Source organism: Lactuca serriola, chromosome 8 (assembly GCF_051521515.1).
Source record: "Lactuca serriola cultivar US96UC23 chromosome 8, Lser_US96UC23_V15, whole genome shotgun sequence".
In the NCBI taxonomy this organism is placed as follows: Eukaryota; Viridiplantae; Streptophyta; class Magnoliopsida; order Asterales; family Asteraceae; genus Lactuca; species Lactuca serriola.
The window spans coordinates 72287523-72312839 of record NC_136415.1 but is presented as its reverse complement, the minus strand read 5'-3'; the positions used below and the strand labels follow the sequence as shown (position 1 = coordinate 72312839).

Here is a 25317-nt window from a genome sequence, read left to right as displayed (position 1 = left end):
TGAGGATTTCTAAAAACTTTTAAAAAGAAATGATTTTCTAAAAAGGTTTTCTAAGAAAAAGGGGTGTAATGCATGTAATCAACCAAGCTCAAGTAAGTATTTCCCAAAATACCCATACATGTGTTATTGTCACAACTAGCCTTTTTGGTCCAGACATGCTGAAGGTTCTGAGAGTGGTCCAGATTGGCTGAAGGCCTGGTAAGGCGGTCCAGTCATACTAAAGACTCTGTATGTGCTGATAGATCTATATGAGGAAATGGATTGAGTATTTTGCGATGCAATAGCAAATAGTAGGTTTGGCCCCGGTTGTTGATCATGCTAATGGAAGGTGGTGCATGGACCCGAGAGTCCTTGCGAGTAGATTCTGAGTGTGTGTGATGCATGGAATAGAGGTTACTCTACGAGGGAATAGTGTAGAGTGGGGTGGGAGCACCGTGGCACTTGTTAAAGTAACGAGATATTCAAGTAGACTTCCTTGGATAAGGAGAAGGAAAGGTATGTAACTTAGGGAGGGAGTATTGTTTCACGGAAGTGGAAGCAGAAGTGAGAATGGATGATTGAGAGTATTTCAATTATGATTGTCGAGCACTGTGATTGTGCCACTGGTATGGAAGCACATCCGGTTTGGGTGTCTGTTGAGGTTGCGGAAGAATTTCCGGTAGTGTAGAACCAGAGGAGTTCAGAAAGGATGCAAGGATGGAGCCTTGGATTTTCGGTATGGTTGTGATCAGGAGGTTATGTATGTAGCGGTAATTCATCCTGGGGATGTCTGGAGGTATCGTCAGTATGCCGGGTTTTTCCAGCTCGAGGAGGTTATAGCAGGTTCGGCATACGTATGTGATTGCAGGGGAGAGCTCATGGGAGTTGCTCAGGAGCTGAAGGATGTGTCATCCTGTCAGCTCGGAAAGAAACGAGTTGGATTCGGAAAGGGCACAATCCTTTCCCTATAAACGACAGCCCGATCCATGAATTAACCACTCCACTTCCAGCTGTCAAAAACCCAGCCAAACATAATCATCACTTATTTCCAGAGTCCCCGCGACTCACATTCCGACCTCGAGTACAACCCCCGAAGCCTCAAATCCATACACGCCTGATAGCCACTCCTACTCAGCCCGCGGAAAAATGAGTACATGATACCTCCCTGATCTCAAGTAACTACAGCCCTCCGCTCGTCAGAATACGTCCCAGTACTGGAAAGCTCGACCAGCTCCTTCCATTGTCATCGCTACAGCTGCTAAAGTTGTCGCGAAAACCGTCTCGGCAATGGCTGCATTGCGCTCGCCAAAGTACTCAACCATGGCGTCTTAATAGACCCTACATCTCCGGAAACTGCCCCTGGACAATCTTGATCACCTCCTCCCGGATGATCTCACTAATACGATCCCCTGAAAATGCTCGCCTATCCTGGCTGCCCGCTCCCGATCCTAACCTGGATCCGGTCTCAAGACGTCTCGTAACCACCATTCTAGTAGAACACTAGAAAACTCTCTGATAACCCATATAATGATAGGGAACCAACTCCCAACCCAACCCTAAGGGTTGTGACTTCCTAGCTACGCGTATGGGTCCTATGCTTTTAGTAGTACAGGCCTATACTACCTTCCACACCTACCCATATTTGTCTTAAGTATCATCACCACGCCCTAACAATATACATAATCATAACGAGCGCTCAATCCTCACTCCTAGAGGAATGCTAAATATCTCATAATTGGCCTCCCGACCTCTCTCTACCTACCCATTCATGAAACTTCCACTAACTCTGCAACACTAGTGTATGCTAACCATACATAACGTTGGACCCTATAGACTTTCGAATATCTGATCCTACCCTAAGCCCCAATCAATAAGAACAGAACATACGACCAAATCAAACATTCTCGGGCTATAAGATCTTAATTATGTACAGACGCGATACATACACAAGTAACTACAGTAATGATGTCAATTCTCATATAAAGAAAACCCTAGGCTAGCAAGCATCATGCAATCAGGCAATTCTATCATGCAATTCCTGAAGATCCCTAGCCTAGTACCAACATGATGTTCTATCATATCACAATATCAAATAATCGTATGGTATTTTGGGGTCTACTTACTGGCTCCGGATGATCGTACACTTCGCATCCTCTTTTAATTATTTTGAAAACCATTTAAAATCATTTTGAAAATCTTTCCTTGATTTGAGACTGGATTCACACGAGTGTTCCTCCAATTCACTCAAACCAAGGCTCTGATACCAACTTGTAACACCTATAAAATTCAAGTCAATTTAAAACTTTTTAAACAATTCAAAACCCATTAGTTATTACAATATGTTTTCAAAATAATTTCATATCAGAGTATCCCAGGAACAAAATTGTCAATCGAGGAAGTGTACGGTCACGCCTTCGCCTTTCCACGTTCATCCGTTGAACTTGAAACAATAAACTGAAACTGTAAGCCCGAAAGCTTAGTAAGTTTCCCCCAAAATACACATACCACAATCATACACATATAATCATAAACAACATATTATGGGTCCATTCAACCATCGGATGGAATACCCCAGGCCCTCAACCAAACAGGTTGGAATGCCCACATACTACGAGTCCAATCATCCTCGGGATGGAATACTCACAACCCACAACCAACAGGTTTGAATGCTCATGTCTATTGGCTTTCGTACAAAGCAGATTAGCCTCAACCGCCAAAACAAACATGTGCACATATAACAGATAATCACATAATAGTCTATAGACAACAACAGGTCTAAAAGATCATACGACATAGCACATAATACCATCCTATCTACTAGGATACCGATCTTACAGACCATACCACATTCCACATAATATTATCCTACCCTCTAGGATACCGATCTAACAGATGATACTACCATAGCCTAACCAGATAACAATCCAAAGGGCCGCCCTTGGTGCCTTAGACCCTTGAGTATAGTGAGGAAAACTCACCTCGCAACCGACACGCTGAAGTGACAAGCTCCACTCTCGGATCACTGTCACAACTCCATCACCTATATTCACCATAAAACCATATCCATAAATTTCCAATTTCCCAAAATACCCCCAGAAGTCAACTAGTCAACCTTTGGTCAAAGCCCAAGCCAATGGTCAAGGTCAACAATCCATGTTGACCTCAACTCGTCGAGTACAATTATCCACTCGTCGAGTTCCTTGAATAACTCTTCAACTCACCGAGTCACTTGAGTGACTCGTCGAGTTCCTAATGTTTGTGGCCGAAAACTTATTGGCCAACTCATCGATTTTCCCTTGCAACTCGCCAAGTTCATGCGTGCCAACAAACGGGAAAACCCTAACTAACTCGCTGAGTCACCCTACTGACTCGCCGAGCCCACGACAATCTTCATCGGACTCGCCGAGTTGACCATGCAACTCGCAGAGTCCCTTCAGTCCATTCTCCATTCAGATGCTTTTTAAGCCATCTTAAGGTTCCATATTGTAGATCCAGCTTCCCAAGGCATGTTTATCACGTAAAGTTGCAAACTTTACGTGTATGCAAGGCTCTAAAGTCTTATAATGAATAAACCAAGCTTGCAATGGAGTTTTACGATTAAGGAGGGGTTCATACTTGCCAGAGCTGATAGCTTTATGGACTTAGATGTTGGATTAGTGTCTAAGTCCATAACTATTTTGGTATGTACTTGACCCGATGGTGCATGGTCCTTTTGGGTTGCCTTCACCAAAGCAACTTGATAGGATGAATTATGGAGAGAGAGGATTAATTATTATTTATTAATATATTATGAGAATAATATATTAAAGGAGAAATCATATTGTTTAATTAATATTACTCAATAATTAATAAGAATTAAGTTTGTGGCTAAAAGACATTAATTAAACTTAAGGGACTAGAACTGTCAATTGTGTGATAGTTGAATATTGGGCTAATGGACTCCAAGTTAGAGGGGTGGACGAATTCTATGGGGAAACCCATTAGAAATCGTCCTAGGCCTTTAAGGAAGGAGTCCATGGGTTTCTTAGGGCTTAAGCATCCAAATTAGGGTTTCCTTGTTAGATAACCCTAATAGCCTCCCTATTTAAAGGACCCTTAAGACTCAAAAACGTGGTGAACTTGTTCCTTAGGGTTTTCACACGTTTTGGGCAGCCTCCTCTCTCCTTATTCTTCATCCTCTTGCTCTTGGTGTTTGTGAACCATTAGAGGAGTGACATTTTTGACTCTAAGCTTTCTAAAGTCATTACAAGGAGGATTTGGGATTGTTATTGCTACATAACAATCAAGGTAAGATCTAAACCCCCTTCATAAGTTAATTTGATTGATTTTATGCTAGATCTAGTGTTTAAAGTCTTGGATGAATTGCATGTACAATAGAGAAACCTAGATCCAAGCATTAGGGTTTGCATGAGCACATAGGATGTTCTTATGGCCAACACCCATCAGTGGTATCAGAGCCTTGATTGGTTTCTATTGTATTGATGCCTAGTATATTCATTCTTGTTGCAAAATCAATTTTTGGCCCCCTGACTGATGAACTCTGCGAGTTCCAATGTGGACTCGGTGAGTAGCTCCAACTCGGCGAGTCCATGGAGGAACTCGGCGAGTTCGAGCGTCAGTTAGGAAGATTTTGGTCATTTAATTAGATAATTGTTACCTTATTTGATAAATGTTAAATTATTTGAACTATTTGATCATTATCTTGCAAGAATTTGAACTAGATCTAATTAGATAACCACCAATTAATTGTTAATTGCCTTATTTGAATTATGTGATCTAGAATATTCTTGATAAAGTTTGGAAAAGTTTCAAATTAATCCCTTTAGGTTTTATAGTTTAAATTTGAACTTAAAAGTTTTTGTTTTTGAAATTTAAATTTGTTAAACCCTAATGTTTTGAAATGTTTCAAACTTGCCCTCAAGTTTTGGAATTTAAAAGTTGATTAAAAGTTTAATTTAGAAATGTTAAATTCTAAAACCCTAGTATTGTTTTGAAAAGTTCAATTCTCACCCTTATGGTTTTACTAGTTAATTAAAGTGTATAATTAAAGGATGTTTAATAAATCCATAAAGTTTTGGTTCACAATTTAATTAAATTAAAAGTATAATTGTTAAATTTGACCACCTAATATTTTAAAAGTGTAAAATACACCCTATACTATATATAACATTAAAAGTTTAACATATTATATATATATATATATATATATATATATATATGTATGAGTAAAAGTCAGTCTTACTGTTAGTAGGTCTCATTCACGAAGCTGGTCTATAATGGGTGTTTAAGGAAATTGCCTATAAAATGGCGATTGAATGGGTATCCACTCTTACCCACCGCACTCTTGACTAGTGGAGGGTCGTTAGCCGAACTGGTAGGATAGGACAGAAACCTTCCATTATAAGTATAATGAAGTACAAAAGTAACTAAATGTTTAACAAATTCCCAATCTTAGTTACTTTAGGCAAAAGTGAATTGATGCAATTCCATGAAATTACACTTTGTACCCTTGCAAAGACATTAGTGGAGCGTGTGTGGTTAACCGGCACACTAAATGGTTCTAAGCAAAGGTAGCAAAGGGTGACTAAATGTTTGCCATAGTTCGGTGGAGCGTGTGTGGTTAACCGGCACATCGAATAGGTGATTGTAACATGTGGGGGCACCATGTAAGTGATGGGTTTTGAGCATTCTAACACTTCCTAAGTGTACATGCAACCCTAATAACCTTGGATCTATGTTTGTCTAATTATCATGCAAAGTTGAATTCCAAGGTTATATTCCTATCTAGCATACATGGGGAACAATTTCTAACTTGAATGAAAGATATAATAACTTACCTTGTTGTTGCTTATGTTCCTTGAAACCTTGTGAGCCTAGCACCCCAAGTGTGATGCCTCAAATGCTTCACACAACACCAAATGCTCTTGGAAAGACTTTGAGAGAATACACACTTCTTGAAATCGGCCTAGCCCTCTAGTTTCTTATGTGTAGCCAATTTTTGGTGGAGAATGGGATCCTTATATAGTGTTGACACATCTAGGGTTACACCATGTAAACCCTAATGTGTCATGACTCTTCATTTCCATGACCCATGGGTTTGTAACTCCCATGAAGCATCCATGGAGCATCCTATGGGTAGAACCCAACTTGATAATCCATGGATCCTCTTAGCCCACTATACAAGATATGAATGATTTACATAATCAACCCATATATTTAATTAGTTATCTTTTGATCACTTAATTAATTCCAAATTAATTCTTTGATCAAACCAATCAAATAATATTGTTAATATATTAGAACTTATAATATATTAATAATCTCCAAGTGTTATTCCTCTCATTTAGTCTATCCAATTGCATGGTGCCATGCAACCCAAATGGACCATGTCGGGTCGGGTCAAGTACTGACCAGAATAGTTATGGACTTAGACACCTTATCCAACAGTCTCCCACTTGGATAAGTCTAATAACTATAACTCCAGTACTTTAGGAACCGACCGGCAATCGTAGCTCTTTCAAGGTCTCTCGGAACTGAGAAGATATTGATACGCCATTTAAGATAAGTGATCATATAATCCTCTGTTCTAGATATCAGCCGGACAAATACATGGAACAATGTCTTACTTATTGTCCAGCAGTTTGTTTCCCGATTTCCGATTTGTTTGACAAAGAACTCAATTGAACACAATCAACTTAGTTCTGACCGGGCCCGGTACATAGGTCAAAAACAAAATCATCGAGGGGGCCCAGATATCAGCTTCTAATCCAAGAAAGAACAGATAAACTTCGACTCATATGTTTGTTCTACCACTCGTTGAATTATACACAAAAGCACGTTTTATAACATCGAGTTACCAATGCGTTTTCGTACAATCAATGCATAACCAACTTGTAAGTAACAAATCATATCTCTAGGTTTGAATACTTATATGATATTACCGTCTCACGATCACTCGAGAAAGAATTCCATGAAGTGATTCCAGTGAGCGTGGGTTGGGTCCAATGCTCAGAACTTATGAGCACTCATGATTGTTGTAGCCTTGTCCAACACCTTAGACCTCTGCAACCAATCATGACAGTCTTGATTCATACCTACTTCCGACATATGACCGACTGTGAAGGTTTGAATAATATGTTATACCAAACAAAATTATTCTGGAAGTCAAAACATGCAAAAGAAATATAGTAAACGATCGACAAGAGATAGCAACACTTTACTCATAAATAAAACACCTTTTATTCATCATCTAATGTCAATTACACTTTACAAATTTCGAGGTTATCTAACTACTAAATCTAATATCATCCTTCAGCCCTATGCTCCGAGCATGCTGGAGATGCTTAACCCGAGTCAGTCCCTTCGTGAGGGGATCTGCTGAGTTCTCATCCGATGATACCCTCTTTGCCACGAGGAGTCCTTCTTCTATCCGATGTCTGATAAAATGGTATTTTCTGTCGATGTGTCTGGATCTCCCGTGATCCCTTGGTTCCTTGGCTAGGGCAACAGCACTTTCACTATCACAGAAAATTTCCATTGGCTCTTTTATAGCTGGTACAACTCCAAGGTCTCCAATGAAGTTCTTCAGCCATATCGCCTCCTTTGCCGCCTCACTAGCTGCAATATACTCTGATTCACAAGTTGAATCAGCCACTGTCTCTTGCTTGGAACTCTTCCAAGAAATTGCTCCTCCATTTAGGGTAAAGACCCAGCCCGACTGAGAGCGGAAATAATCCCTATCAGTCTGGAAGCTAGCATCACTATACCCTACAACTCTCAAGTCATCACTCCCACCGAGGGTAACGACCCAGTCCTTAGTCCTCCGTAGGTACTTGAGGATATTCTTTACCGCAGTCCAGTGTGCCTTTCCATGGTTTGCCTGATACCAGCTAACCATGCTCAGGGAAAAGGCTACATCAGGTCGAGTACACGGCATTGCATACATGATCGATCCTACAGCCGAAGCATAAGGTATTCGACTCATTTCTGCAATCTCAGCCTCAGTGCTAGGGCTTTGTGTCTTACTCAATCTGGTGTTACTCTGGATGGGTAACTCTCCTTTCTTGGAGTCCTGCATGCTGAATCTCTTCAGCACCTTATCCAAGTAGGTACTCTGAATAAGTCCAATTAGTCTTTTACTCCGATCTCTCAAGATCCTTATCCCTAGAATATAGGCAACTTCTCCTAGGTCCTTCATAGAGAAACACTTCCCAAGCCAGGACTTAACTTCCTGCAGAGTTGGGATGTCATTTCCTATGAGTAGTATGTCATCCACATACAATACCAAAAAGCTAACTATACTCCCACTAGCCTTGACATACACGTAAGACTCATCTTCACTCCTAGAAAAGCCAAATTCCTTGACCTTTTCATCAAGCAAAGATTCCATCTGCGAGGTGCTTGCTTCAATCCATAAATGGATTTCTCAAGCTTACACACTCTATTAGGGTACTCGTTGCTGACAAAACCCTCTGGCTGACTCATGTAAACATCTTCATCCAACTTTCCATTAAGAAAAGCGGTTTTTACATCCATTTGCCATATTTCATAGTCATGAAATGCAGCTATGGCTAACAGAACCCTAATAGACTTAATCTTGGCTACTGGAGAAAAGGTCTCATCATAGTCCACTCGAGGAATTTGAGAGAAGCCCTTTGCAACCAGTCTAGCCTTATAAGTGTCTACTTTACCATCCATGTCGGTCTTCTTCTTGAAGACCCATTTGCACCCTACTGTCTTACGACCTGATACATTCTCAACCAAGTTCCAAACTTGATTGTCATACATGGGCTGTATTTCGCTGTCCATTGCCTCTTTCCACTTGGCTGACTCAGGGCCTGCCATGGCTTCCGCGTAACTGTTAGGTTCATCCAGACCTATCAGTGTCTCATCACTGATAAGTGTATCTCCTTCTGCAGTAATATGGAATCCATAGTAATGCTCAGGAGCATTCCTAACCCTTGTGGAATGCCTCAGAGGTACAGACTTGTCAATTTGCTCAACAGGAGTTTCCTCCTCAAGTTGAGTGCTAGGGTTTGAAGTTCCTTCACCGCTTGACTCTTGAATTTCTTCAAGATCAACTTGCCTCCCACTGTTTCCTTGGCTTATGAACTCTCTCTCTCTCTCTCTCTCTCTAAAGAAAGCCCTCCTAGCTACAAAGACGACACTTTCACTAGGTCTGTAGAAGAGGTAACCAAAGGATTGCTGCGGGTAGCCGATGAAAATACACCTCTCGCTTCGGGGTTCGAGCTTATCATGAGTCTCGTGTGTCACGAAAGCCTCGCAACCCCAAATCTTGATGTGGTCTAGTTTGGGTACTTTACCAGTCCACATCTCGTGAGGAGTTTTGGCAACTTTCTTTGTAGGGACTAGATTAAGGATGTGGGCGGCAGTCTCTAAGGCATACCCCCAGAATGAGATTGGTAGCGAAGCTCGACTCATCATGGAACGAACCATATCCAACAAGGTTCGATTACGCCTCTCAGCCACACCATTCAACTATGATGTCCTGGGAGGTGTCAATTGTGAGACTATCCCACATTCCCTTAGATAGTCAAGGAACTCTGAACTAAGATACTCACCACCACGATCGGATCGAAGCATCTTAATGTTCCTGCCCAATTGATTCTCGACTTCCTGTTTAAATTCCTTAAACCTTTCGAAAGTCTCTGACTTATGCTTGATCAAGTAGACATATCCATATCTACTGTAATCATCAGTAAAAGTCAAATAATAACGATTAGCATCCCTTGTGGCATGTTTGAATGGTCCACACACATCCGTGTGTACAAGGTCCAACAAACCTTCACCCCTCTCACACGAGCCTGTGAAGGGTGACTTTGTCATTTTTACAACTAAGCATGATTCGCAACTATCATCTGACTTTAGTTCAAATGACTCCAAGACTCCATCCTTTTGGAGTTGGCCTATGCGTTTCTTGCTTATATGTCCAAGACGACAATGCCATAATGACGCTTTATCCAAGTTATTATTATTAACAGAATCAATACACAATACATTATTTCCTAAGTTATCAACCACAGATACTGTTTCATACACGCCATCACAAGGTAATGCTTTGAAATAAAGAACATTATTAAAGAAAGCATTAATCGAACCAACTTCATTATCAAATGAAAAAGTGAAACCTTGTTTATACAATGCATGAAAGGAAATAATATTTCTTGCCATTTCTGGCGAATAACAACACTTATTCAAATCTAAACTAAACCCACTACTTAGCGATAAAGTATAAACTCCAATCTTGGTGACAGGTAAAGCTTTCTTATTCCCCATGATCAAGTTTATTCTTCCTTGCTCCACGTTCTCACTTCTTCTTAGTCCCTGCAAGTCACAACAAATATGAATACCACAGCCGGTATCAAGGACCCAAGATTTAGAATGGGGTGAGGTATTAGAAATGATAGTGTAAATACCTGCATGGTTGGGTTTAACTTTCCCATCCTTCACATCTTGCTGGTATTTTGGGCAGTTCCGCTTCAATTGTGATTTTTCATGGCAATAGAAGCATTCAGCCTCTTTTGGGTCATAAGAAGGAGTGACGAAACCTTTCTTGGTTCCACTTGAAGAAGAGCCATCAAGGGTCCGAGACTTGGTACCCTTAGAAGAGCTCTTTCTCTTCTTCCCTCAACTTTACCAGATTGCCAAAACCGGAGTAGAATTTGGAGTAGGAGTGTTAACAACCGACTTCCCCTTATGACCTGTTTCTGCGGTCTTGAGAAGTCCTTGAAGTTTGCTGAGTGTGACCTCTTCCATATTCATGTGATATGTCATGCGGAATTGATCATAGCACGATGGTAAGGAGTGCAAAATGATATCTATTGCAAGCTCCTCAGGGAAGTTCACATTAAGCTTCAGCAATCGATCCACATACCTTTGCATTTTCTGCATGTGGCTCGTCACGGATTCCCCGTCCTTCATCATGGTTGTTATCATGGAGCAGATGATTTCATACCTCTCTTGTCGTGCACTTTGATGGTATCTTTCCATCAGATCTTGGTGCATTTCATAAGGGTAGAAATCCTCATAAGACTTTTGGAGTTCCGCTGTCATCGTGGCCATCATGAGTTCCGCTGTCATCGTGGCCATCATGATGCATGCCACTTTCGTAGCATCCCTTTCATGTGCCTGAAAGTCAGCGATCTCCTGAGGAGTTGCAGTGGTCTCATCAATCTCCTTAAGCTCATTGTCAAGGACATATTCTTTGTCCTCGTAGCGGGTAATCATCCTGATGTTTCTGATCCACTCATTGAAGTTGGATCCATCAAAAGTGACTTTCCCACACAAGTTCATAAGGGTAAAGGAGCCATTATGGTTAGACCCAGAAGCAGCATTGTTTGAAGACATCTGAAGGAAAAGGACAAGATTAGTTTAGATATTTAGAGAGTCCTTAATAAAACACCCAAATGTAATATTAAGGCTAGGATCCAATCACAATATATTATAACTTAGAAGAGGTATGCCGTAATCCAAGCTATAACATATTTGAAAGGTAGGTGAATGACGATTCACCAATTTCCACCACGAAAACCGAAATATTAAATATTAGGTTTTTGATTGGTTCTTAGAAATTCCTAGATTCTTTGAGATTCAATGAACTTTTCAAAGGCATTTTTCAATCTCGAGTGTGCCCTCCAAGTTTTGTGACTGGGATACCGAGGATCACAAAACGAGGTGTGAAGTAACCATGCAAATCACTTGGTACCCTTAAAGTTTGTCACTCAATCGATGTGCCGGTAAACCACACACGCTCCACCGATACTATAATAAACTTTAAGTAACCCTTTACCTACCTCGTTAAGTCCAAGTTAGTGTGCCGGTTAACCACACACGCTCCACCAACGACTAAAACAAAGTGTAAAGTGTAATTTCATGGATTAGCACCTTATTCACATTTTTCGTAAAGTAACTAAGATTGGGAATTTAATAAAACATTTAGTTACTTTATAATATTCATAATACTTTTAATGAGAATTTATAAGTCCTTGTCTTACCCGTTCAGCTAACGAACCTCCACCGGTCAAGCAAGCGGTGGGTGAGAGTGGACACCCATTAAGTTGCCATTTTATAGGCAACAACCTTATACCCACCTTATAGACCGGCTTCGTGAATGAGGCGTACTAGCGGTAAGACGACTTTGTTCTTATACATATATATATATATATATATATATATATATATATATATATATATATATATATATATATATATTTACATATATATTTATATATAATTACTAAATCATAATAATATAAGTATAAGGGTTGAATTTTAACTTTTAAAATTCTAAGGGTTGGAACTAAAGTTTTTAACATGACTTTATTTGTTCCAAAACTTGAGGGCAAGTTTTGTAAGCTTTCAAAACTTTTCATTTCTTGTAACTTATGAGTTTATTAGAGTAATAAAAATGAAGACTCTTCATTTTTCTAACTCTTGTGTTCTTTTAATGGTTTTAACTCAAGTGACTTTTGGTTTTCCGTAACTTGAGGACAAGTTATGGACTCCATTAAAACACATTATGATCAAGAATTAAACTACCACATAGGTTACAAATAATTCCTATGATCATCTAAACATCATAAGATCAAGAACATGAATATGAACACTTTCATGAATCAAAACTACACTTAAACTTTGTAATTTTGATAACTAGTTGTTGTAAATGGATTAGCAAAGACATTACACCATCTAAAACAAGTTTTCAAGTACCAAAACAGTTTAGGGTAATCTTTCTAGTCCATTTCCAGCAACTAAAGTCGAAAATCTGCACTCTGTGGCTCCTACTCGCCGAGTGCATGAACCTACTCGGCGAGTAGGTTGAAGATACAAGTCAACTCGGCGAGTTCATCAGGCAGACAGCAAGTTTTTCGACTTTTTTCAACTTTTAAGCACAAATAACAAACAAACAAGCCTAGGCTCTGATACCACTGATGGGTTTTGAGCATTCTAACACTTCCTAAGTGTACATGCAACCCTAATAACCTTGGATCTATGTTTGTCTAATTATCATGCAAAGTTGAATTCCAAGGTTATATTCCTATCTAGCATACATGGGGAACAATTTCTAACTTGAATGAAAGATAGAATAACTTACCTTGTTGTTGCTTATGTTCCTTGAAACCTTGTGAGCCTAGCACCCCAAGTGTGATGCCTCAAATGCTTCACACAACACCAAATGCTCTTGGAAAGACTTTGAGAGAATACACACTTCTTGAAATCGTCCTAGCCCTCTAGTTTCTTATGTGTAGCCAATTTTTGGTGGAGAATGGGATCCTTATATAGTGTTGACACATCTAGGGTTACACCATGTAAACCCTAATGTGTCATGACTCTTCATTTCCATGACCCATGGGTTTGTAACTCCCATGGAGCATCCATGGAGCATCCTATGGGTAGAACCCAACTTGATAATCCATGGATCCTCTTAGCCCACTATACAAGATATGAATGATTTACATAATCAACCCATATATTTAATTAGTTATCTTTTGATCACTTGATTAATTCCAAATTAATTCTTTGATCAAACCAATCAAATAATATTGTTAATATATTAGAACTTATAATATATTAATAATCTCCAAGTGTTATTCCTCTCATTTAGTCTATCCAATTGCATGGTTCCATGCAACCCAAATGGACCATGCCGGGTCGGGTCATGTACTGACCAAAAATAGTTATGGACTTAGACACCTTATCCAACAGTAAGTTTGCATGGTTATTCACACCCTATTTTGTGATCCTCGGTATCCCAGTCACAAACTAGGGGCATATCGAGATTTAAACATGCCATTGAAAAGTTCAATGAATCTCAAAGGATCTGGGAGTTCTCATAGCATTTAAAACTTAAACTGTTTCTTCGTTTTTCATGGTGGAAAATTAGTGAATCGTCATTCACTTACCTTCAAATATTCTGCAATTTGGGTTACGGCATCCCTCTCCCAAAGTTGTGGAATATTGTGTTGGGTCCTAACCTTAGTATCTCATTTGGGTGATTTATTAAGGACTCAATCAATCTACTAACTTGAATTTGTTTTCTCCCATTTTGTAGATGTCAAAGTATGACAACTATGGTATTCCCAAATCCCATGGAACAAGCTTTCCACATGAAGATGATATTCCACTATTCGATCGAGGAACAAGAGATCATGCTTCACTTCCTCCACCTCCTCCAATTATTCTCCCTAACCCACAAGTTCGAAGGCTTGAAAAGTTCAAGCTCACTCAAGCCCTTTTGGCAAGTGAACATAAAGAAGGAAAGTCGGTGTGTGCACACGTCCTAGGGATGAAGTCACGCATTGATAAGTTAAGAATGTTGGGATCCGTTGTCTGTGAGGAGATGGCTATTGACTGGGTTCTTCAGTCACTTCCTAACTCGTATAGTGAGTTCGTAAGAGAGTACTATATGATGAACCACGACGTGACCCTTATAGATCTCACCTATATGCTTATTGTTGTTGAATCAGCAATGGTTTGGCGCAATGGAAAAACAAAGTTGATTGGTGAATCTGCCTTCCAGACCTCTATGGATATAGGCAATGGCAACGAAAGGCATGCCATGATCAAAAATTTTGATCATAAGAGAAAGGCAAAGTCTAAAGTAGTTCCATGTGTTGTTCCAAAAGAGTCAATTTGCTTTTATTGCCAAGAGAAGGGGGATTAGAGATGAAGCTGTCCTATTTACCTAAGAGATCTAAGAGATGGGAGAGTCAAAACGTATGGCTCTACTTTAGGTAAAATCCATTGACTAACTCTTTTAAGCTCCTATTATAGATTCTTAATACATGATGTGATAAGATTACATTTTGATGTTTTGTAGGATCAAAGAAAAGAGAGGAAGCTTAAGGGAAGAAGTGAGCAGAATCTAACCGTGAAGAAATGGATTTCGATCGCATTACTTGAAGATTAGATTCTTGAGCTGCTACTTAGAGTAAGAATAAGATTGCTAAGAAATATGTATTAGCATAGTTTTTCAATGAATTGCATTGTAAGGACAAATTTTTCCGCAATAAAATAAATTTTGATTTTATATTATTTATTTACCCTTGCAATGACGTGTATGAAAAATTGATGTTTGAATGTTTCTATAATTAGCAATAGTGGAATTGATTCTTAATTATGTTATTTATGGAAATGTCGAGAATTTACCAAATAGGGAGAGTTTCTCATCGCCCAAGTTTCAATTGGACAGAAATTTGGAATCATGCAACTTGGTTGCACGATGAATGAGAAATTTCATATTTGGAAATTAGACTAATTCGTTGACAAAGTGTCAAGTGAAGGACTAGGAGATCGAATACACAAAGTTGTGTGTTGATCAAGTCCACCACAAGAGTAACAAAGATATTTACTAAAGGTTTAGTAAATATGATTATACTTATAAGATTAAGTGTAATTCTGAATTGATTGAAAAAGTTTAAATCAATAGCAGAACGAATAAGAAGAATCAAGTAGGCAGAAAGATAAAAGTTTCTTTATTCTAAGAAGAAGGGAGAGTACATTTTATTATGTTTTATGATAGGTCTTAATGATTAAGAACCATATCTCAAGTGATCCTCTAAGTGAGTCTTGGTGCAATTGTATGTATGAGAAGAGGAATCAAGAATTGAAGAAATGGTTAAATCAAGAAGTCAATCATACTTCGTTCCAAAAACAAGTCTTAAAGTTAAGATTGTGACATTGAGTGAAAAGTATTAGGAAGGTTTATAACATTTATCAAATGTGTAAAGTTGTGATGTCTTGGATAAGACAAAGACCAACTAGGACCAATTTTATGAAGTGTTTCGTCTTGATAAAAGCTACACTAACTCTTGAATATTTGTTTGTCAAGAAATGTTTATTGACAAGAGAATCTTATATGTCAAGGAGTCAATGGGAGTCTTAATTGTCTTGAAAGGTTTCAAGAACAAATGAAAATAAACCTTATCGATCATCACTAGCACACGACTTGAGGTTTACGACCTATCGTGTTGACACTATCTTGTTTCTGTGTCGTTCCAGTTGAGTTAATTATGCATATGAGTTCTATGAGTTCTCATTTGAACGTATAAAAGGCAAGCACTTTGATCATTGAAAAGTACATTGATAGGAAAGGGTGAGCTGCTTAACTACTTGGAAGACATGGTGGGCACTCGTAAGGCAAGAAATCAAGATTGACAAAGTTTGGTCCATATGAATTTGGATTTGTCGCAAACATTGGTTTTGACAAATTCACATGGATAGGAACACATACACCATTAAAATCTAAGTGTTATAAGATTCCCTCCTTCATGAAGATGACTGTGAGGAAATGCTTTCACTAAGAGAGATTTTAAGAAGATAGTAATTGTGAAAATTGGATTCTCGAATTCAATTATGGTTACGGTATCCCTTTCCATGATTCGAATTGTGAGACTTGGCAATTAGTCTAAATTGTTTAGAAACCCATATGAGCTATCTAAGGCAAAGGTGTATAAGCTTAGATAAAGGATTATCAAATCATTAGGTATTAGAAACATGAACTTAAGAAATTCAATAGGTATTGTTTTTCTGGAAGTTAAGCTAGTTTCTGAATACATGTCAAAGCTAGTAGGAGCATAAGTGTTATGCTTATATGATAATAATCATCATGATAGTGGGAGCATAAATGTTGTGCTTGTATGATTATTAAGGCAAGTATTGCAAGTTAGCAATATTAGTTATAGAAAACAAGAGTTATACTTTGCAAAGTCGTAAGGGTTGAAAAGTTGTTTTGCTATAATTAAGGGAGAGAATATTATGCTTCATTTCAAATCTAAAGGCTTAGGTTGTGGAATGTTAATATTATTAGTCAAGGATACATAGTGTGTTCTCAAATTTCGATTATGATCATGGCATCCCTCTTCATAGTTCGAATTTGAGAATGTGACACAAAATATTATGGCAAAAGATTGATAAAGTATCATATCTTTATGTAAGACATTATGTATCGTGTTCCATACTAAAATTTTCCAAATTTCTAGCGCATTAAGAGGAAAAAGGACAAGAATTGGTTTTGACTAAGATAATTAAACAACTATCAAAGGACAATCCAAAGCTCGCTGAGGATTGGTTGCTTGTGAGTAGTTGGAAGTATGATATTGGATGGACCATATCGACATTATTATGAATAGATAAGATTCTATTAAGAATGAGTTGTCATATGGCAAATATGGAAATGTTTCCATATTGGGAGTTGGATATTGAGAGTCTATGTCTAGATTAGAAATTTTATGCAAAATGATGTTCAAAGGAATGTACTTTAAGTGAGAGACATCACGTCTATGGAATTGTACTGTAACAATCTCAAATAGAGGACTTTGTAATTTCATTGACAATAGTCATTGTGACTTTTGTGCTATTACATTACGAAAGGATCATTGCATAAAATGTTAGAATCTAGCATATTCTGTAAGTGGCAAGGATTTGATATTCTTTCACTTGTGAAAAGGATTGGGAGTTGTGAAATGAGTATGATTGGAAATGTGTTCATTTGATCTATTTCACAAAGTAAGAACCATAGGTAAACATTGTGTGCATGCTAAGAGCATGGGACAAGTGTTGTAATAATTCAAGTAAGAAGTTGATTACCCGAAACAACAAATAATGAGTAATTGATATGGTGATAAATAAAAGGTGTTCTGTTTGTACTCAAAGGTTTGAGGCCATATGGGATTAAGATTATTCTTGTGTTTCATTTTGCATGTTTTGACTTCCTAAATAATTTAATTGGTTCAGAATAGTTAAATTATTCGAACGGGCCACAATCGTTCATATGTTGGAAGTAGATATGAATGAAGACTGTCGTGAATTGGTGTGTGGATTGTCTAAAGTGTATTAGACATAAGCAATTGTTTTCTGCAACGTTCATGAGTGCTTATGAATATGATTTGAGCATTGGATTAAACCCACGCTCACTTGGATCACTTCATGGATTTTATCACGAGTGATTGGTGAGACAATAACATCTTATATTTTTGAAACCGAGATGTGTGAGTTGTATCTTGCGAGTCGGTTGCACATTGATAATATATAAACGCACCAATAACTTGGTGTTATAAAACATATTGTTGTGTGTAATTCGGTAAGTGAGTGCAAGCGAGCATTCAGTCAAAGTTTATCTGTTCCTTTTATCCAAAGTAGGATAAAAGTGATATCTTTGGGCCCCTCGATGATTTAGTGATGGCACCTAAGCGCTTGGCCGAGCCGGGACTAATTTGATGTGATCAATTGTAGTCTGATGTCAGTCGTCATAAATCGGAAGTCGGGAAATAGTATAGAGAGAATGATTAGAATTCATGTCTTATATCTATACGATATCTAGAATGGAGGAATATGTGATCCCTTATCTAAAGGACACGCGTATCTGATAAGATTAGAGTTGACAGCGACTTTGGAAAGCTACGATTGCAGATCGGGATCCGAAGTCATACGCAGAATAGTTATTAGATTTATCCAAGTGGGAGACTGTTGGATTAGTGTCTAAGTCCATAACTATTTTGGTATGTACTTGACCCGATGGTGTATGGTCCTTTTGGGTTGCCTTCACCAAAGCAACTTGATAGGATGAATTATGGAGAGAGATGATTAATTATGATTTATTAATATATTATGAGAATAATATATTAAAGGAGAAATCATATTGTTTAATTAATATTAGTCAAGAATTTATAAGAATTAAGTTTGTGGCTAAAAGACATTAATTAAACTTAAGGGACTAGAACTGTCAATTGTGTGATAGTTGAATATTGGGCTAATGGACTCCATGTTAGAGGGGTGGACGAATTCTATGGGAAAACCCATTAGAAATCGTCCTAGGACTTTAAGGAAGGAGTCCATGGGTTGCTTAGGGCTTAAGCATCCAAATTAGGGTTTCCTTGTTAGATAACCCTAATAGCCTCCCTATTTAAAGGACCCTTGAGACTCAAAAACGTGGTGAACTTGTTCCTTAGGGTTTTCACACGTTTTGGGCAGCCTCCTCTCTCCTTATTCTTCATCCTCTTGCTCTTGGTGTTTGTGAACCATTAGAGGAGTGACATTTGTGACTCTAAGCTTTCTAAAGTCATTACAAGGAGGATTTGGGATTGTTATTGCTACATAACAATCAAGGTAAGATCTAAACCTCATTCATAAGTTAATTTGATTAATTGTATGCTAGATCTAGTGTTTAAAGTCTTGGATGAATTGCATGTACAATAGAGAAACCTAGATCCAAGCATTAGGGTTTGCATGAGCACATAGGATGTTCTTATGGCCAAGACCCATCATTAGAGACCAAAAAGAGTTCAGATCTGAAGTTACAACTTCAGATCTGAGCTCATGCCCAAGAATAGCTTCATAATATGCTAGAAAAGCCCAAATCTTTAACCAAATGAGATCTAGAATGAAATGAGGTCAATGTAACAACTTGATACCTTCTAAAAGATGCCAACTAAGGTAGATATCAGATCCCCACATGTTCCTTGCTTCTAGCCACTTGCTCTCCAAGCTCTCCTTAAAAAGATCCTCCTTCCAAAGCTTAAAATACACAAGAATGATGCACACACACATATTAGGGTTTGTAGACTATCAATAGGCTGTAATGGGAGGCTGAGGAGGCCAATGATCCTTTAAATAGGGTGCAAAACCCCGGAATTAGGGTTTCGTCCTCTAGCTCCTACTCGTCGAGTCCCTTCTTGGACTCGGCGAGTAGGTTACTTAAACACGGACCAACCCGCTGCTACTCGACGAGTCAAGTAACCAACTCGTCGGGTAGACCTTGAAATCATGAGAATTTATAACCATAAATTGATACTCTAGAATTTGGGCGTTACAAAAGACCTTAATAAAAGCCTTAAGAAAGGCCTTCATTCTTACTAGTTTTTTATGAAGATTTCATGGTTTTTCACGCTCTCTTCTAATCTTCTCTTTCAATTAAAGGGTTAAGTAATTGTTAGAGAAAAGTTGATACTTTTTACTCTCCTTTAATTAAAAATATTTGTTTTGTTCTTAAAGGAATAAGAGGTTCTTATTATTACAAGGACTGACATTCATATCAAGTTAGTAATTATTGGCGGATATCTCTTGAGGAACTTTACTTTGTTTTTTCCGAATGTCAAGTTAATTATTGGTGGATATCTCTTGAGGAACTTTACTTTGTTTTTTCCATCTTCTACAACTGCAACGGCCCAAGAGGAATCAAAAACTTCAAATGGTTTAATTCTGTCTTTATATTGCTGTTTTTTACCTTTCATGTTCATGAAAAATGATCCTTGGTGGATTAAAATGATTTTAAGTTTATTCAACATTTTAAAACTTCCATTGCCGTTTTTATTGTTTTTAGAAACCGACCCAAAAGTACATGATGTGACTTACATGTTATTGTTAGGTATGCTGTAAGTCGCATGTGGTCATGATATAGAAGTGGTTCTTTCCTGTATACATTCAAAGTGTACTCATTTCTATTAAATTTCAATATAATATACAAGACTTTCCTTCTCAATACTCAAAAATATATAATGGTATCGGAGCCTAGATTCAAATCATTCAAATCAAGAGTTCTTTGAATCAGATTCCAGCACTTGCTATAGTGAATTACACCATCAGGTTCAGATCTTGTTTGATCCTTATGCAATCATCTTCATGACATTCCTTCTCCTGCCTTTGCAAATTGTTTCTCGATGTATGTTGCACTGTAATCACAATTACAAGTTTAGATCGAGTCTTATCAGATGTTCTTTCAACGCCCCCATGAAATCTTGATAGAAGATCCTAAATCTTGTTGGATCTCAAATGTCTGTCCATTATTCCAAAATTCAGAGCAATTTGTTGCGACCTGTGTTGTTTGCAGCAGATCATCTTTACTTCTCCTAGGAACGAGCTCAGCTGTAAACGAAGTCCGATACATCTTGTGTATGTGAAATGAAATGATATTGTATGATGAATTCAACGACGTGGTCCGCCTTAAAGAACTAAAGGGAACATATCCCACATATGTCTTTACTTTTCCATCATATTCAGGCTCCGGTTGTTTATCAAACCTCCAATTCTTAAAAACATACTCTCTATTATCTGGCTCCTGCTTGATGATTATATCAATATCCAGAATCCCAGAGCTGGCAACAACACGTATTAACAACCCACAAAACTCATTGTACCAATCATCTGGAAGACGCAGTGTAAACTTATCGCTATGAGATTTAATGGAAGCTCCGGATGGCTTCCTGTATTCGATTGGAAAACGACATGTGAATGTTTTCCCCATAAAGCACCTACCTACAAACCCCTTTGGAATTTGGTGTGCAAGAGCGAAATCAATAAAGTGATGCTCAATATCAATTGCCTGCCACAATATATCAAATGGAATTATGAATCTAATGGTTGGGTTTTATATATAACAAAGATAGAGATTGTAAAGGTGCATAGAGCCAAACCTGAAGCATGGAGTTTAGTAATATCTCACCATCAAGTGGATTTAAGTTGTACCCACCCGCATGTGAGACTTTCCACAACCATTTGCAGTTTGAAATATATCCAAAGCTTCTAAGTGAGTAACAATAATCCATTGTAAGAATAGATATACTTGGTGGGAGCTCTGACACTTCCACAAGTTCTTGGCACCATGACAGGTTTAACCATTTGAGCCTAGGAAGTCCAAAGAGACCAAAATTTAATCGTGAAAATTTATTTCCATCTAGATTCAGTACTTGCAAGTTGGCTAACTCCCAAACATCAGAACCTATGTCTTCATCTCCCAAACCACAGTTGCTGAGTTCCAACTTTGTTAAGAACCCAAGTTCGTGCATGTTGTGAATTAACTGTAACCCTATCTTGTTTTGGCATAAAGAAAGCCCCTGAAAACAGCATTCTACACCAGGAAGATTGCTGCGACCTAAATTGTCCATATTCTGTTGTTGGATCTCTGAGGGCTTAAAAAGTTGGGGGCAATGATGGAAAGAAAGGGTCTCAAGTTTCTTTAGTCGGGTAACAGGTGGAAACATCTTAAGACTGGTACAAGCTTCTACTGATAAGAGAACAAGTCTTTCCAAGCGTCCAATTGATGGATGAATCTTTTCTAAATACATGCATTGATACAGCTTCAATCTTTCAAGATTTGGAATTCCATCAAAATCCGGTGTCATGATTATATTAGAACTCCAAAGTTCCATTATCTTCAAATTTGGCAGCAACTGTTGCATACAGGTGCAAACAAGTCAAAAATATATCAAGGTGAAAAGATCATGAGGAAAATGTCACACACGCAGACATACACATTGAAAACAAGAGACATTTACAGAATAAAGGCCCATGCTTTCAATACTACAGATACTTAAAAATTTAATCTGGATTAATCACGTCTATATTTCGTAATAGAATTTGTTTCCATCCGTTAGTTAGATAAACAAAAAAAGTTACCTTACAACCCTCCCAAAGTTGTTTTTGCAAGACTCTGGACAAATGAAGATAACGAAGCTCCCTAGGTGGGAAGTTATTAAGCAATGGATTTTCATGGTTGACATCCCATTTAACATAACGAAGGTTCTTCATGTTTGCAGCAATCAGAGGAAGATCTTGTTCTTTCTTTGGCAACCAATTGAGTCCAATTTGCAGTGCTTTAATATTTTTAAGTTCCTGTATATAAGAGCAAAAAGGTGTCAGGAGTTTGCATTAAGAGTACTTCTTTATACGTATATATCATGAAAAGGTAGACTAATCATTACCACCGTTGCATCCATAGCACTTATTTTTAGAACATCTTCCTCCTTCCAAATTCTATTATGTTTTTCACGATTGTTAGGGTGTTCCCCTCTGACAATGTAGTGTCCCATTTCTTGCACCAGATCATGCATATCAAACCTTCCATTAGAAATAGTTATGAGAGCCTTTTGTATCAACACCTTCACTCCTATAACAGGATGAAAACCACAAGCATCAAGTATCTCCATTACCCGGTCTTTCCTCTCCCTCCTAAAGAAACAAGCAATATCAAGGAACAAATCTTTCTCAACCTCTGTAAGTCCATCAAAGCTGATTTTTAGCTTTCCCACAATATCATCATTGGGGATCTCTTTCAATCTGGCTAAAGCACTCATCCACTCATCCGTATCTTTGTCACACAGAAAAGGACCAAGAACTGCAAGTGCTAATGGGAGCCCACCAGCATAAGAAACCACATCTTTTGAAAGCCTCTCATAATCTTCCTTAGGACTGTAATCTTGCAGTGAAAGCTTGCGGAAGAGCTTCATAGCCTCATCATTGTTTAACAAGATAATATTGTGTATCACATCTACTTTGTGAGCAGTTAATACATGTTCATCTCTAGCTGTGATTATTATTCGGCTTCCTTCACCAAACCAATCATGTGATCCAGCTAACGCTTTTAGTTGGTCAAGCTGATTGACATCATCTAGCACAATCAAGACCATTTTGTGGCACAACCTATCCTTTATCATTTGTCTTCCTTCCTCAACTCTCCCTATTGTCTGCACTTCTTTTTGTTTCAAAACACCACAAAGAATTTTTTCTTGCAATTTTCCCAAACCATATCTGCCTGATTCCTCTCGAATATTTTCAACAAAGCAGCAACCATCAAACTTGCTACAAATTTCATTGTAAATGGAAGATGAAAGTGTAGTCTTACCACCACCCCCAACCCCCCATATTCCAATCATGCGCACATCTCCCGACCCAATTTGTAACTCTAATTTCAAACGTTGAATGCGAGCTGCTATTCCGATCAGATTCTCATTTGCACTTGAAGTTACTGGCTGCAAGCTCTGAGAAATTGTTTCAACAATTTCTTTGATGACCTTTGATTCATGCCTACATATTGGATATATAAGTATAATTAACACATGCTCACACTGACAAAAAGTAGTAATCTGTTTCAGGCTATAGAAAACACAAGAGATCCTAATCGTCCTTTATATTTCAGATTCAAAGTAGGACATGTAAAGTTAATACCACAAGCAGTTTGTAACAAATTTTTTTGGACACATCACATAGTTTAAAATAGCAAAAACCAAAGCGAGATGGATTAGTTTTTGTAGCTTGAAGTGAGGCGTTAGGTGCAGAATTAGAATTTGAGCTTATCCGCAATCCTACGACTGAGATATCTTTTGACTTACCAAACTGATCAATTGAGCTACTCAAAGCCTCTGTTCATCAAGATCATCGACATCATCAAGAGCAATTAACACAATTGTATAAAAAGATTATAAGTTACGAGTAAAATGTGTTGTACAGAGTAAAGGCATATCTTAAGGATAGAAAATGTGTAAAATTACCCGTTGGCAATGTGCTTGGGTTCCCATCCAGAAATGTTACTTGCATCCACTAGTGCTTTTCTCCAAGATTCAACTTTCCTCTTGTTCTCCAACCCATGTTTGGCCAATGCTTCTCGTATTTTTGTTTTTGTTTTCGCACTTCGGAAGGATCCACACCATAAAATATGGGCATAACAATGTGGCCTTTTGTATCCTTGCATTTCATAATACATGCAAGCTCATCTAAGCACCATGATGAATCTGCATAGTTTTCAGAGAATATGATGACAGCAATTTGTGATTCTTCTATGGCCTTAAAAAGCGATGGACCAATCAATTCGCCTCGATGAAGCGTTTCATCGTCCTTGTAAGTGTAGATCCCTTGTTGTTCAAGAGCTGTGTAGAGATGATCCACAAAAGTCTTGCGAGTGTCTTCTCCTCTAAAGCTAAGAAAGACATTGTATTTCAATGATTGAGAAGAAAATGCTGGAGCAGGAGGAGATGATGATGATGAAGATGCTATGGTTGTGTTGATTAGTTGAGATGGAATGTATGTGGTTTAAGCAGCCCAATGAAAGGAGCTTTATATAGAGAGATGCCACTTTCCAATAAAACCTGTTATCATGTAGAAAAACCTTGTCAGAACCAGAATCCAAGTCTTTCTTAATGAAAAAACACGAAACATCCCATCAGGACATGTCTATTTACAGGAAAGTTACTAAAAGTATGGATTCCCTATAAATGGTCCCACACTACCACTTTCATCTTTAAAATCATGATCTTCCAATAATTTTACACATCATTGCTGCCACTTTTTCATTCTTTTAGTACAGCAAGGGATATGTTAATATTACTAATTTGATGTCAACATCTATCTCTCCTAGGACAGAGGAAACTTATAGCCTTCAAGATTTCTTCACTAAGTCACTACATTACAACTTTCAAAAGCATACCATGTACTAAAATTCACACTCATAATCATCATAAGGTCTTCACAACGCTTACCTTTATGACGTTCTGCTTTACCACTAACACCTATAACTTGAATCCGATTTAAAAATTTTAGTATCTTTACTGA

At 38.0% G+C, this 25317-nt stretch overlaps 1 pseudogene across 1 annotated transcript; it reads right to left on the bottom strand.

The window, feature by feature from the left end:
* Positions 1-20415: 20415 nt before the first annotated feature.
* LOC145069310 (disease resistance protein Roq1-like) lies at positions 20416-24798 on the bottom strand (annotated as a pseudogene). The gene is made up of 5 exons (XR_013689427.1): positions 24261-24798; positions 22695-23796; positions 22390-22605; positions 21408-22163; positions 20416-21316 (listed from the first exon to the last, which is right to left on the bottom strand). The product of XR_013689427.1 is annotated as a disease resistance protein Roq1-like (transcript).
* Positions 24799-25317: the final 519 nt, after the last annotated feature.